Source organism: Cupressus sempervirens, chromosome 5, assembly GCF_028749045.1.
Source record: "Cupressus sempervirens isolate cs-2001-9-10 chromosome 5, ASM2874904v1, whole genome shotgun sequence".
In the NCBI taxonomy this organism is placed as follows: Eukaryota; Viridiplantae; Streptophyta; class Pinopsida; order Cupressales; family Cupressaceae; genus Cupressus; species Cupressus sempervirens.
In genome coordinates this window covers 845,022,018-845,034,094 of record NC_143122.1, presented here as the reverse complement: position 1 = coordinate 845,034,094, position 12,077 = coordinate 845,022,018, and the positions used below count along the sequence as shown (strand labels likewise).

The following is a 12,077-nucleotide window of genomic DNA, read 5'->3' as shown; positions in this document are numbered from 1 at the left end:
TCCATGTGTGAGGACAAGTCATTTTTGTAATTCCTTTATTAAAGAAAATAGTGTATCCCTCCTTAAGATGATTATGATACTTGTTATGCACACACTTATTCCTCTTCCTATCCCTATATAAGAGATGCTCCTCTCTCATTCTAAATAATACACACTCACTATGTAGTGCTTGTAATGAGCCAATGGGTCCATCTCTCTTTTTCTCTCTCTTTTATTCTTTACATTTTTGCCTCATTCACATTGTGTGCAAGGGGTTTTCTTTACTTTCCCCTTTCAAAATCTATATCTCCTCTTGTTGATTCATTGGTTGTTGTTCCTTCAATTTTTCTTATTCCATGCTCTCTTTGGATTTGAATTTTTGGTAACTATTTTCATATCAAGTTCTCTTGGATTTATTTCATTTCATCTTTTTTAATCTTCTTTTAAATTTATTATTGACTAAGATAAGAATGTTATTGTTAAGACAAATGCATAACATTTTTCTTTTAGTAATAGAATTATCCACATCATCATATTTTCTTATTTCTATTTTCAACAATTGAGATAAGTACTATGAGCTAGAAGAACTTGGGAGGACTAGAATCGTGGCATTCTTTAATTACATTATTAATTTTTTGACTTGCTATGCTTACTATTATGAAACTATAGTCATGACTTCAAAATAGCTCATAATCTAAGTGTTGACTGACTAAACCTCATGGTGAAAATGTATATTTGGATCTTGATCAATAGACACGGAGGTGATCAAGTTTATATATTGAGCCTTAAAAGATTAATATCCAACATAGAATGTTTGACATGGAAGTAGCTAAGAGAACAAAAAGGACTATCTTTGGATGTTCCTTTCTTTTTGAAGATTCCTATCTTAGATTGATAAGTGTTGAGTTGGGATGATTTATAGCACATTCATTCCATTATTTCTCCTATCCTCATTGTTGAGTCATCAACAATGTGTATTGATTTATTCATTATTGAAAATTTTCATCTTATGCCAAAAGATGACATGAAAAATAATAATGAAATTCTTAAAACTACTATGCATAATGAAATGAAGACCTCATAGAAACAACATAGATTGCGCACAAATATCATATAATAAAACTTTGATAAGGATCATTAAAAATGTAAAAAACATTACACTAGCATGTATAATATTGTTTTGCTATTTTCTTGTTTCTTTGAATAATGTATTATATATTTAAAAAGGCTTGATTTAATAGTTCTTTTCTCTGAGACTCATTTTGAACCAATTATTATTAATATAAATATGATATTTTGCCAAAAAATTAAAATGAATTTCTTAATAGAACTCTTTAAATATTAATTTTATTTTAATAATTCAAACAAGAATTTCCATTGAATTAATACTATATTAACACTTATAAGAGCAATACAATAATTTTAACATGGTTAATCTCGAAATAGATATGTACGTAAAGTCATCAAATATACATTTATAATCATAATGTATGCATCATAGAGTAAATGGTTGTTTCTAAAATAGTTAATATATTATTTATAATTTCAATTAAAAAAAGGTAAATAATACAAAAATGAAATATGATCTACATAGTTGATAAAGCTAGTTTATATTAAAAATAAGAAATTGAAAGATATGCATTAATAAATTAACAATTTTCACACAATCTAAAAGAGAAATCTATACAAACAAACATTCAAAATATTTATGGAAAAGAATAGACAACATACTTATTAGAGGTGACACAAGATATACTTTAGAAAACCCTCATGAATGAAAAACCCAACATCCAAAAGCATCTTCCATCCATGTATTATTAAGCAATGGAGCATTACAATACTTTCATGAGCACCTTTGAGTTGCAAGCTCTTTACAAATAATCCATGCAAACAAAGATTTAAGTATGAATTCCATGTCATACATTGAACCCTTACATATATTAAACAAGAGATAATTTGAATTCCTTTGCCAAATTAATCAATTGGCCAACCTTAAATAACTACCATCATGATTGCTTTTATAAAAAAAAAACTCTCACAAAACCATAAATAATATTATTTAAAACCTTATAACTAAAATAAAATAATCACAAACTATTTTGTATGTATTTAATATTGATTACTGATTTCTAATTCATTAAATTACTTTCTCCATTATTAAACAAGAGTTCTAACATCCCTGCCTTTTGCAAGAAATGAAAGTTGTTTTTGTGATTAGTTAACTGATAGCGATACAAAATAGTAACAAAGTCAGCATGACAACTTATCAAGACAAGTACTAATAATCACTTTTAAATCTAATCTATTAATAGCAAACATTTTTCTGTAAAACAAGGTTTTCAATGGTGGCTATTATTAGGAATGAGTAAAAAATGAATTGTTAGAAAATTTATTTAGATAAAATGCATTTAGAAAGATTGAAATTAAAAAATAGTTTTTCCTTTAGTAAGGAGATATTTGAAGTTAAATAGTTTGCTTATAAAATTAAATAAATAATGGACAATTTTGATAATTTTTAAAACTAAATAAATAAGTTTATTTTATATTTAGAATTTTGACATTAGCAAAGAGAAAGATGATATTCATTTTGTAAATATATATATCTAGAATTTCTATTATAAAATAATTAATTAGTGTTCTAATAGATTTTATTTTAAGTTAACTTTATTTTCTATTTTGTCTCATATTATTGAAGTCAATAATCAAATTGTTTATAGAAATTTTTATTTTCGAAATGTAATTTTTGCTAATAATTAAAAATTTCCATCAATATTTCTTTTTGTTAAATTTATATTCTACTGTGTTATATAATTCATGTTTTGTTTCCTAATTCCAACACTTTCTAGAAATTTAAAGTCACAAATTAATTCAATAAGAACATCGTGTACATGGAAAATGTAGTACTAGGGATTGAGTTGTTGACACCTTACAATATCCTACCATGACATTTGGGATGTCATTGAAATTAGAAAAGAAAAAGAAAATGGATGAAAACCTGTGTACCAAATTTTGGAAAAGACCTACCTTATTCCCTTGATTGACACACAAACATCACTAAATCCTAAATAAAATTACATTTTTAGTTTGTCTTATAGCCAACATGCAGTTATAGGTTTGAGTCTTTGTACTACTTTTCAATTGCTATGGGCAACATACCAAATTATTTTGTGGTCAAAATTTATGGTCTGTTCATTTTCTATGTGGTCTCATCATTTGTTTAATAGGTGAAAGGCAAAATATCTACATCAATTAAACATTTTTCTCATAAAATATTTGTACAAACAAAGGCCCAGGATTGAGATTACATGTCTTTCGAACATGCTACATTTAGTCCCTTTTTGTACCTTTTCTCGTCAATTTATGTTGTAGAAGATCTTTTTCCATTTCTCTCTTTTTTGGAACTATTCACATTGACACCTAAATTCTCAATGGATAAGAATAACAACTATTTCTAGGATCACAAATTTCATAAAAAAAAATGGTGTCATATGCTCATTGGACATCAATACAGCCTGTCATGGAGAAAAATTCCTTATAATATAGGTGTTAAATTAAGACAAGTAAGGGTAGGATGTATGGAATAAGAGAATCCATCATAAAATATTTATATGATAGGTGAGACGATTTGCATCACTAGATTAATTTATGAGTTATATGAAATATTATTCTACCACTTTGCAACTAGTGTATCTTTAATCCCCTTTCCAATCAATTGAGAAATCTTTGTATAGCTGTAGGGTCTGGTTTTCTACATTATGTGGCTACCAAGTTTAATTTTTCTCCACCAATATTAAATCGATGTTCACACATGCTCCATGGCTGCAGAGGCTTTGAACCCTTCATCAAGTTGAGCATCATCTTTTCAAAGAGAAGGGCATTCAAGGGGAGGACCTTGCAAATGTTTTGACTAACAAGTGTAAGAGGATGAGGCTAAATATTTGATTGGTCAAGAAGCAAGCTTGACAGAGAGTCCTAGAGTTATAGGGACCAAATTAGAGAACTTGTGCTTGGGTTGAAAGTCGATGGCCATGGTTCATGTGGGTACTGTTGGGCTACAAGTTTAGAAAATACTAGAATTGTTTGAGGAAGCTTCTAGAATGAAGCTAGAAGGTGGGTATCAAAAAATTATTTTTACCCCTAGTAAAAATCAGAAGTGATTTAGAAATACAATGATTTTTAAACCATAGTTTAACTAGAAAAAATAATAATTGTGACCCTCAAGGGGAACATTAGTTCTTTAGCTATAGGATAGTAACGGACTAACAAATATAGTTACATATGACATAGAACACATAAAGGGTCCACAAATTTACGAAGAAACAACTTATAGACTTTAGGCTAGTAGGTCCCTGTGTCGAACAATAGAGGGCTGGACATTTTGACCGGGCCACTTGAAGCCGTAGAAGATGACATAATAGACGTGTTCAATGATGACATTGCTACTTCACTCACAACGGAGGAGCTAACTGCTCCCGACGACCACGAGCCTGACGTTCCACCACGACGATTAATAGGCTGACTGTATACAGCCACCGGCATATCCAGCGGAACACTCGACAGTTCAGCTTCCCTTTTAAATATCTTCAACGCCTCTCTCATTCTCGGCCTTGATGTCGGGTCAGGATGAGAACACAGCAGCCCCACCAGAATCAGCAACTCCATTTGTTTCTCGTTAAAATTTCCTCCAAGTTTTTTATCCGCAGCATCCAAAAGCTTTCCCCATCCATACAAATCCCAAACCCATTCCACCAATCTGGAATTATGCTCAACAAGTGTGTGGTCAACGGGCCGCCTCCCGCAAGCAATTTCCAACATAACCACCCCAAAACTGTACACGTCCGCCTCTGGACTGGCCTTCCTTGTTATATAACACTCCGGAGCTAAATACCCCAGCGTCCCTTCCACCACGGTCGTATGGGAAGCCTCCTGGTAACGCTCCACTGTTCTTGCCAATCCAAAATCCCCCAACTTGGCGTTGAAATCGGAATCAAACATTACATTGCTTGCCTTGACATCTCTGTGAACAACACGCTGATCCCACTCTTTGTGGAGATAAACAAGAGCAGACGCTATGTCACATGCGATACTATATCTTCGATCCCAATCCAGAGTATCCTCCTCTTCCCCAAAAATGTATTTATCAAGACTCCCATTTGGCAGGTATTCGTAGACCAGGAGCAACTTACCCTTCTGATGGCACCATCCTAAGAGGTGCACAAGATTACGGTGTCTGAGCTTACTGATTATGGTAACCTCAGAAATGTACTCCTTCCTTCCTTGTTTCGAACCCTCGGATATTCTCTTAACGGCCACCGCATCCGCCGTCTGGCCAGGCAGGATGCCTTTGTAGACCCCACCAAAGCCGCCTTGCCCAAGCTTTTCATCTTCGCTGAAGTTTCTCGTCGCCGCACTGAGCTCGGCGTAGGAGAATTTCTGGGGACCCTGAGAAAACCATTCGTCTAGCTCCTCATCGCTCTCTTCACCTTCCTCACCAGACAGTCTATTTTTCCACCACCAGACAAAGAATACGAAAACGCCAATAGCCAGAGCGCCGCACACGACCGTTATTGCAACAACTCTAGTAGAACTGTTCCTCCTCCTTCTCCTGCCACTTGATGGGTTCAGTTCATCTCAAGTATTGCTCGAGGAGGGCGCGGGCGAGATTTCCCAAGAATAAAAATAAGAAAAGTTCCACGCGTTCACAGTGTGTGTCTCCGTTGAAGCTCCAGTAGAAGCCGATAACCCAACCTTGATATTCGGTGGAAGAGCCTCCCGCAGATCTATATCATGAGATAAGATTGGGATTTCAGGTTTGGAGACACTAGTGGCATTGGGTTTACAGAAGAGGAACACTTGTAGCCTCTTTGCTCCTCTGTCATAATCCACCCACGCATGCCACTGCTTTCCGTTCTTGAGATTTCTATCGCAAACGCTGTATAAGCTTTGATTCAAGCTTCCCAGTGAAACATTTTCCTTGGATAGTATGCTGTTAACTTTGATCCTAACATGGTTTCCGTTGGGATCCCTGTTAATTATTGTTAGTTGGACAGCTGTTATTTCTGACCCGGAAATAGCAGTTGTATTTATGAGTAGCTTGGACAGCTGTTCGTCCTTATCTATATATAGCAGCACTATTTATGGGTAGTTTGGACAGCTATTTGTCCACTTGCCAAGAATTAGTAAATGGTTGTTGCAAGAATAATTATTTACTAATTTTAGTGATTCCCTTTTGGACACCTTGCAACCAATTCTATTATTGGCTGTCGAGTTGTCTTAATCTCAACCGTTGGTTTGATTTAATCTCGGTCTTTGGTTTACCAACAAGAGTAGTATAAAAAGGGGTCATTGGGTCATTTGGAGCATGAAGTTTTGGAGAAATGTTTGCAGTGTTAGCAAACAGTCTTGCAGTGTTAGCAAGGGCGCAGTGTTAGCGCGGGAATAGCAGTGGAGAATATCAGCGGGATAAATTAGGAGGTTGTCAGAGTTCTGCCAGTGAGAGGCAAAGAATTTTGTATCTCTTGATTTGCTGAAGTTTAATATAATTCCTCATCTGTAGAACTGGGTTTCCCTTAGGGGTTTTTTCAGGGACAATTTGTTCGAAAATATTGTGTTCATTGTGTTGTTCATTTCTTTCCGTATTATACGTGAAGTTGCAGTTCTATTATTTTTCAATATTAGCTGAAAATTTGTTTTCAGCAGTTTAATAATCATTTACAATAGGAGATTAATAATCAGTGACTGCAATATTTGATTTTTCACATGGTATCAAAGCATTGTTAAGGGTAGAAGAGTTTTGCCCTAGAAAAGAAATTTTGATCTTTTTAAATTTATTATTGCTTTAAACCCTTGAGATGGCTTCAGCTGGTTTGAGAGATCGGGATAGATTGGATGGTGCCTCAAATTTTGGTGTCTGGAAAGCCAGAATTTCTTTATTGTTGGAAGAGAATGGTATCAAGGATTATGCTACCAGTGGTGTACCTGTACCAACAGATGCAACACAACTTGCAGCATATAGGAAGGACGATGCCAAAGCAAAAAGGATTATCCTTGATGGTGTCAAGGATCATATTGTTCCACATATCTCGGAGCCAGATATAGTAAAGAAGATGTGGGACGCCATTCTAAATCTGTACTAAAATGTTACCACCAACAGGAAGTTTATTCTCAGAGAGAAGCTAAAGAATACCCAGATGAATCAGAGAGAAGACGTCACAAGTTACCTCACTAGGCTCACGCTTGTCAAGGATGAGTTAGCAGCTGTTGGAGATAGCCCTAGTGATGATGAGCTAGTGAGAATAGTCCTAAATGGGTTTACTAAACAATGGAGTGTCTTTGTTCAAGTTGTCAGTGGACGAGATAATTTACCGAGTTGGGATCGACTATGGACTGATTTTACTTCAGGAGGAGTTTAGACTAAGTCTTGTCAATGGGGCCGACAAGAGTCAGAAAAATGAGGTGGAACAAAAGAACGTTTCCCTAGCGGGTAACGGGAAAGCAAAGAAGGGATTTAGCAAAGGATCAAATTCACAAAGTGAAAAGAAGAAGAAGGACCTTTCTAAGGTCAAGTGCTTTGGATGTCACGAGTTTGGTCACACTGTCAGTGATTGCCTAGAGAGGAAGAAGGGTAAGAAGTAGGTGGCAGCTTCAGCAAGTGCAGAAGAACTCTCAGTAGAATGGAAGATGAGTTTGCACTCATAGCTTGTATGGTTAGCTCAACCTCACAGTGTGTTTGGTATATAGATAGTGGGGTGTCATTTCATATGACAGGAGTTAGAGAGTACTTCTCTAGTTATAAGGAGGAGGACACCAACATCCAGATTTCTATGGGAAACTTGTCCAAACTCAACCCTGTTGGGAAAGGGACTGTTTAGTTTCAAAGGGAGAATGGAAAGATAATTCCACTTCATGATGTGTTATATGTGCCAGGCTTAGGTATGAATTTGATTTCTGTATCTGTTCTTCAGGATAGGGGGTATAATGTACTCTTTAGAGGGACACATGTGTTGATTAAACACAAGGATTGGAAATCACCCATAACTATTGGAGTTAGAAGTGGTCGCCTTTATAGATTGTAGCTTGATACTCCTAAGGTACTTATGAGCAACAGTAATCCTAGAGATCTTGGAAAGCTATGGCATAGGACGATGGGCCATATTCATCATGGAGCACTTAGATTGCTTCGTGAGACCGTGACAGGTGTTCCAGAGGTGAGCACAGAGCATGACGATGTATGTAAGGGATGTGTGTTGGGGAAGTTTGTGAAAGCATCTTTTCCAAGGAGTGACACCAGATCTAAGGGTGTTCTTGATCTAGTACATTCAGATGTTTGTGGACCAATGTCGACGAAATCTCTCAGAGGATATGAGTACTATGGTACTTTTATTGATGATTTCTCTAGAAAGACCTAGATATACTTCTTGAAGACTAAGGATGAGGTTTTCAGTTGATTCCAAGAGTTCAAGGCTCTTGTGCAGAACTCGACAGGAAAGAAGATAAAGGTTCTTCGGTCAGACAATGGAGGCGAGTACAAAGGAAATGTCTTCCAGGAGTTCTGCACCAGAGAAGGAATCAAGAGAGAATGAGTTATTCCTTACAATCCATAGTAGAATGGATTTGCTGAGAGGAAGAACTGTTCTATATCGGAGGCAGCAAGAGCTATGCTACATGACCAGGACATGCCCCGTTACTTATGGGCAGAGGCGTGTAATAAAACAGTCTACATTCAGAATAGAGTTCCACACAAGGTGCTAGGGAAAATGACACCAAAGGAGGCTTTCACAGGGAAGAAGCCAGATGTTAGTCACTTCAGGATATTCGGGAGTTTGGCATATTGTCATATTCTTGGAGATACACGTACAAAGTTAGATCAAACTGCAGAGAGGGGGGTGCTTTGTTGGGTACAATGAGACCTCAATGGCATATAGGATTTTCATTTTGGGGATTAAAAGAATTATTGTCAGACGGGATGTCAAGTTCATGGAGGAAAAGGCATTTAGGAGATCCAGAGATTTGCCAGTAGATGATCAGAGTGAGCAGCCAATAGAAGCTCCAAGACCAAGTCAAGGGCAGCAAAGCTCAAGTACAGTTACCAGTACGAGTGTAGACTTAGTTAGTGAAGATTCACAGAGTATGGAGCAATAGGTGCAATAGTAAATGCATCTAGAAGACTTAGAGGTTGACATTTCATCCTCTATAGTTGGCAGCAGGAACCATCTAGTTCCAAATACACAAAGGGATACTCAGGAGTTTGTGGGAGCTCCTAGGAAGACTACTAGACAACGAAGACAACCAGCCAAGTTCAATGACTATGTGTCATTAGTTAGTCAGTTGGTGGATAGTGAGCCTTCTAGCTATCAGGAAGCTACAAAACATCAGGTATGGCGAGATGCTATGGTTGAGGAATATTCTTTAATAATGCAGAATAATGTGTGGGAGGTAGTACCTAGACCAACAGATAGGGTTGTAGTTGGATCACGCTGAATCTATAAGATAAAGCACAGTGCAGATGGTAGCATTGAAAAATACAAGGCTAAGTTCGTGGCAAAGGGGTTCCCTCAGAAGGAGGGAATAGACTATGAGGAGACATTTGCTCCAGTTGCTAGGTATACTTCTATATGAGCTGTAATCTCACTTGCAACACAGATGGGATGGAAAATCCATCAAATGGATGTCAAGACAGCATTCCTCAATGGTGAGTTGAAGGAGGAGGTATACATAGAACAACTAGAAGGCTTTTTAGCACACAACAAAGAGACTCATGTGTGCAGATTGAAGAAAGCATTGTACAGACTCAAGCAGGCTCCTAGGGCGTGGTATCAGCACATTGATACATACTTGCAGAAAATGGGCTTTGTGAAGAGTGAAGAAGATGCTAACCTCTACTACGTGATGGTTAGGAGTGAGATTCTCATTCTTGTTCTTTATGTGGATGATTTATTTCTTACAGGTTCACTAGGGCTCATAGTGGATTGCAAGAGGAACCTTGCAGAAGAGTTCGAGATGAAGGATTTAGGACTTATGCACTACTTTCTAGGCATGGAAGTGTGGTAGACAGATGGGGAGATTTTTCTTGGTCAAGGGAAATATTGCATTGAAATCTTGAAAAAATTTGGGATGGAGGATTGCAAAGCCATGTCTACACCCATGATCACGAATTGGAGGAAGGTAGATACATCTAAGGAGAAAGATGTAGATGCCACTTTATATAGACAGTTAATTGGTTTGCTTATGTATTTGGTTAACACTAGGCCAGATATAGCATTTGCAGTAAACTCTCTTAGTCAGTTCATGGTTGAACCAAAGAGAATGCATTGGATAGCAGCTAAGCATGTGCTACGTTACTTGCGTGGTACAGTCGAGTATGGGATCAGATATGTTCAAGGTGAAGGTATTAGGTTGATAGGCTATACTGACGCAGATTGGGCAGGAAGTACAACAGACAAAAGGAGCACTTCAGGGTGTTGTTTCAGCTTGGGATTAGGAGTTGTATCTTGGTTCAGCAGGAAGCAGAAGTCTGTGGCTCTAAGTTTAGCAGAAGCAGAATACATAGCAGCTAGCATGGTGACATGTGAATCTATATGGCTTCGGAAGTTGTTAGTAGCCTTGTTTGGTCAGAAGGTTGAGACTACTGTGATACATTGTGACAATCAGAGTTGCATCAAGTTGTCTGAGAATTCAGTGTTTCATGATAGGTCTAAACATATAGATATCAGATATCACTTCATCAGAGATTGTGTACAAAGGAAAGTTGTTAAGCTATAGTACATACCTATAGAGGAGCAGGTAGCAGACATTCTGATGAAGGCTTTGGAAAAGGCCAAATTTATCTTTTTCAGAGATAAGATGGGTGTCATGCAGAACAGCTTCCCCACTAAGAGAGATTGTTAATTATTGTTAGTTGGACAGCTGTTATTTCTGACCCGAAAATAGTAGTTGTATTTATGGGTAGCTTGGACAGCTATTCGTCCTTATCTATTAATAGCAGCACTATTTATGGGTAGTTTGGACAGCTGTTTGTCCACTTTCCAAGAATTAGTAAATGGTTGTTGCAAGGATAATTATTTACTAATTTTAGTGATTCTCTTTTGGACACCTTGCAACCAATTCTATTATTGGCTGTCGAGTTGTCTTAATCTCACTCTTTGGTTTGATTTAATCTCGATCGTTGGTTTACCAATATGAGTAGTATAAAAAGGGGTCATTGGGTCATTTGGAGCACGAAGTTTTGGAGAAATGTTTGCAGTGTTAGCAAACAGTCTTACAGTGTTAGAAAGGGCGTAGTGTTAGCGCGGGAATAGCAGTGGGGAATATCAGCAGGATAAATTAGGAGGTTGTCGGAGTTCTACCAGTGAGAGGCAAGGAATTTTGTATCTCTTGATTTGCTGAAGTTTAATATAATTCCTCATCTATAGAATTGGTTTTCCCTTAGGGGTTTTTCCAGGGACAATTTGTCCAAAAATATTGTGTTCATTGTGTTGTTCATTTCTTTTCATATTATAAGTGAAGTTGCAGTTGTGTTATTTTTCAATATTAGCTGAAAATTTGATTTCAGCAGTTTAATAATCGTTTACGATAGGAAATTAATAATCAGTAACTGCAATATTTGATTTTTCACAATCCCAACCATTCTGGTAAGTGTCAAATTCAACAACAACCATCTGATAGTATGATCCATTAAAAGTCGTGGCGTTAAACAATCCAAGACCTCCTCCAGAAGCGTTCAAGGGCTGATTCAACTCAAAAGGTGCCATGAAGAAGGTAAGTCTGTCTCCATAATCGGTGTCAGGATCATTACCTGGCTGGATAACAAAATTGAAATAGGCAGAGATATTTGCTAGACTTCGGGAAGAGGTGTCCCATAGCGGAACAGATTCGTCGTAAAGAGCCCAGCCGAAGCTACGCGTTAGCTTCCCTGATACTTGATTCTTGGTGAGCTGCACCATGTCTCCTTGACAGTAGGCGTCATTTTTGTATGTTATTATGTCTGAGATAGGAGGGATCGAAAAGCTGTGGGTTGCTGCGCGTGATGAGAAAATGAGAGAAGCAAGAGAGCATAGGAAGAGCAGTGCAACCGAAGGCTGTTGACAAAGCTTCGCCAT

The 12,077-nt window shown here is 37.0% G+C and overlaps 1 pseudogene; it reads right to left on the bottom strand.

Moving 5' to 3' along the window:
* Positions 1-4,317: 4,317 nt before the first annotated feature.
* Positions 4,318-12,077, bottom strand: LOC149558555 (L-type lectin-domain containing receptor kinase IX.1-like; annotated as a pseudogene).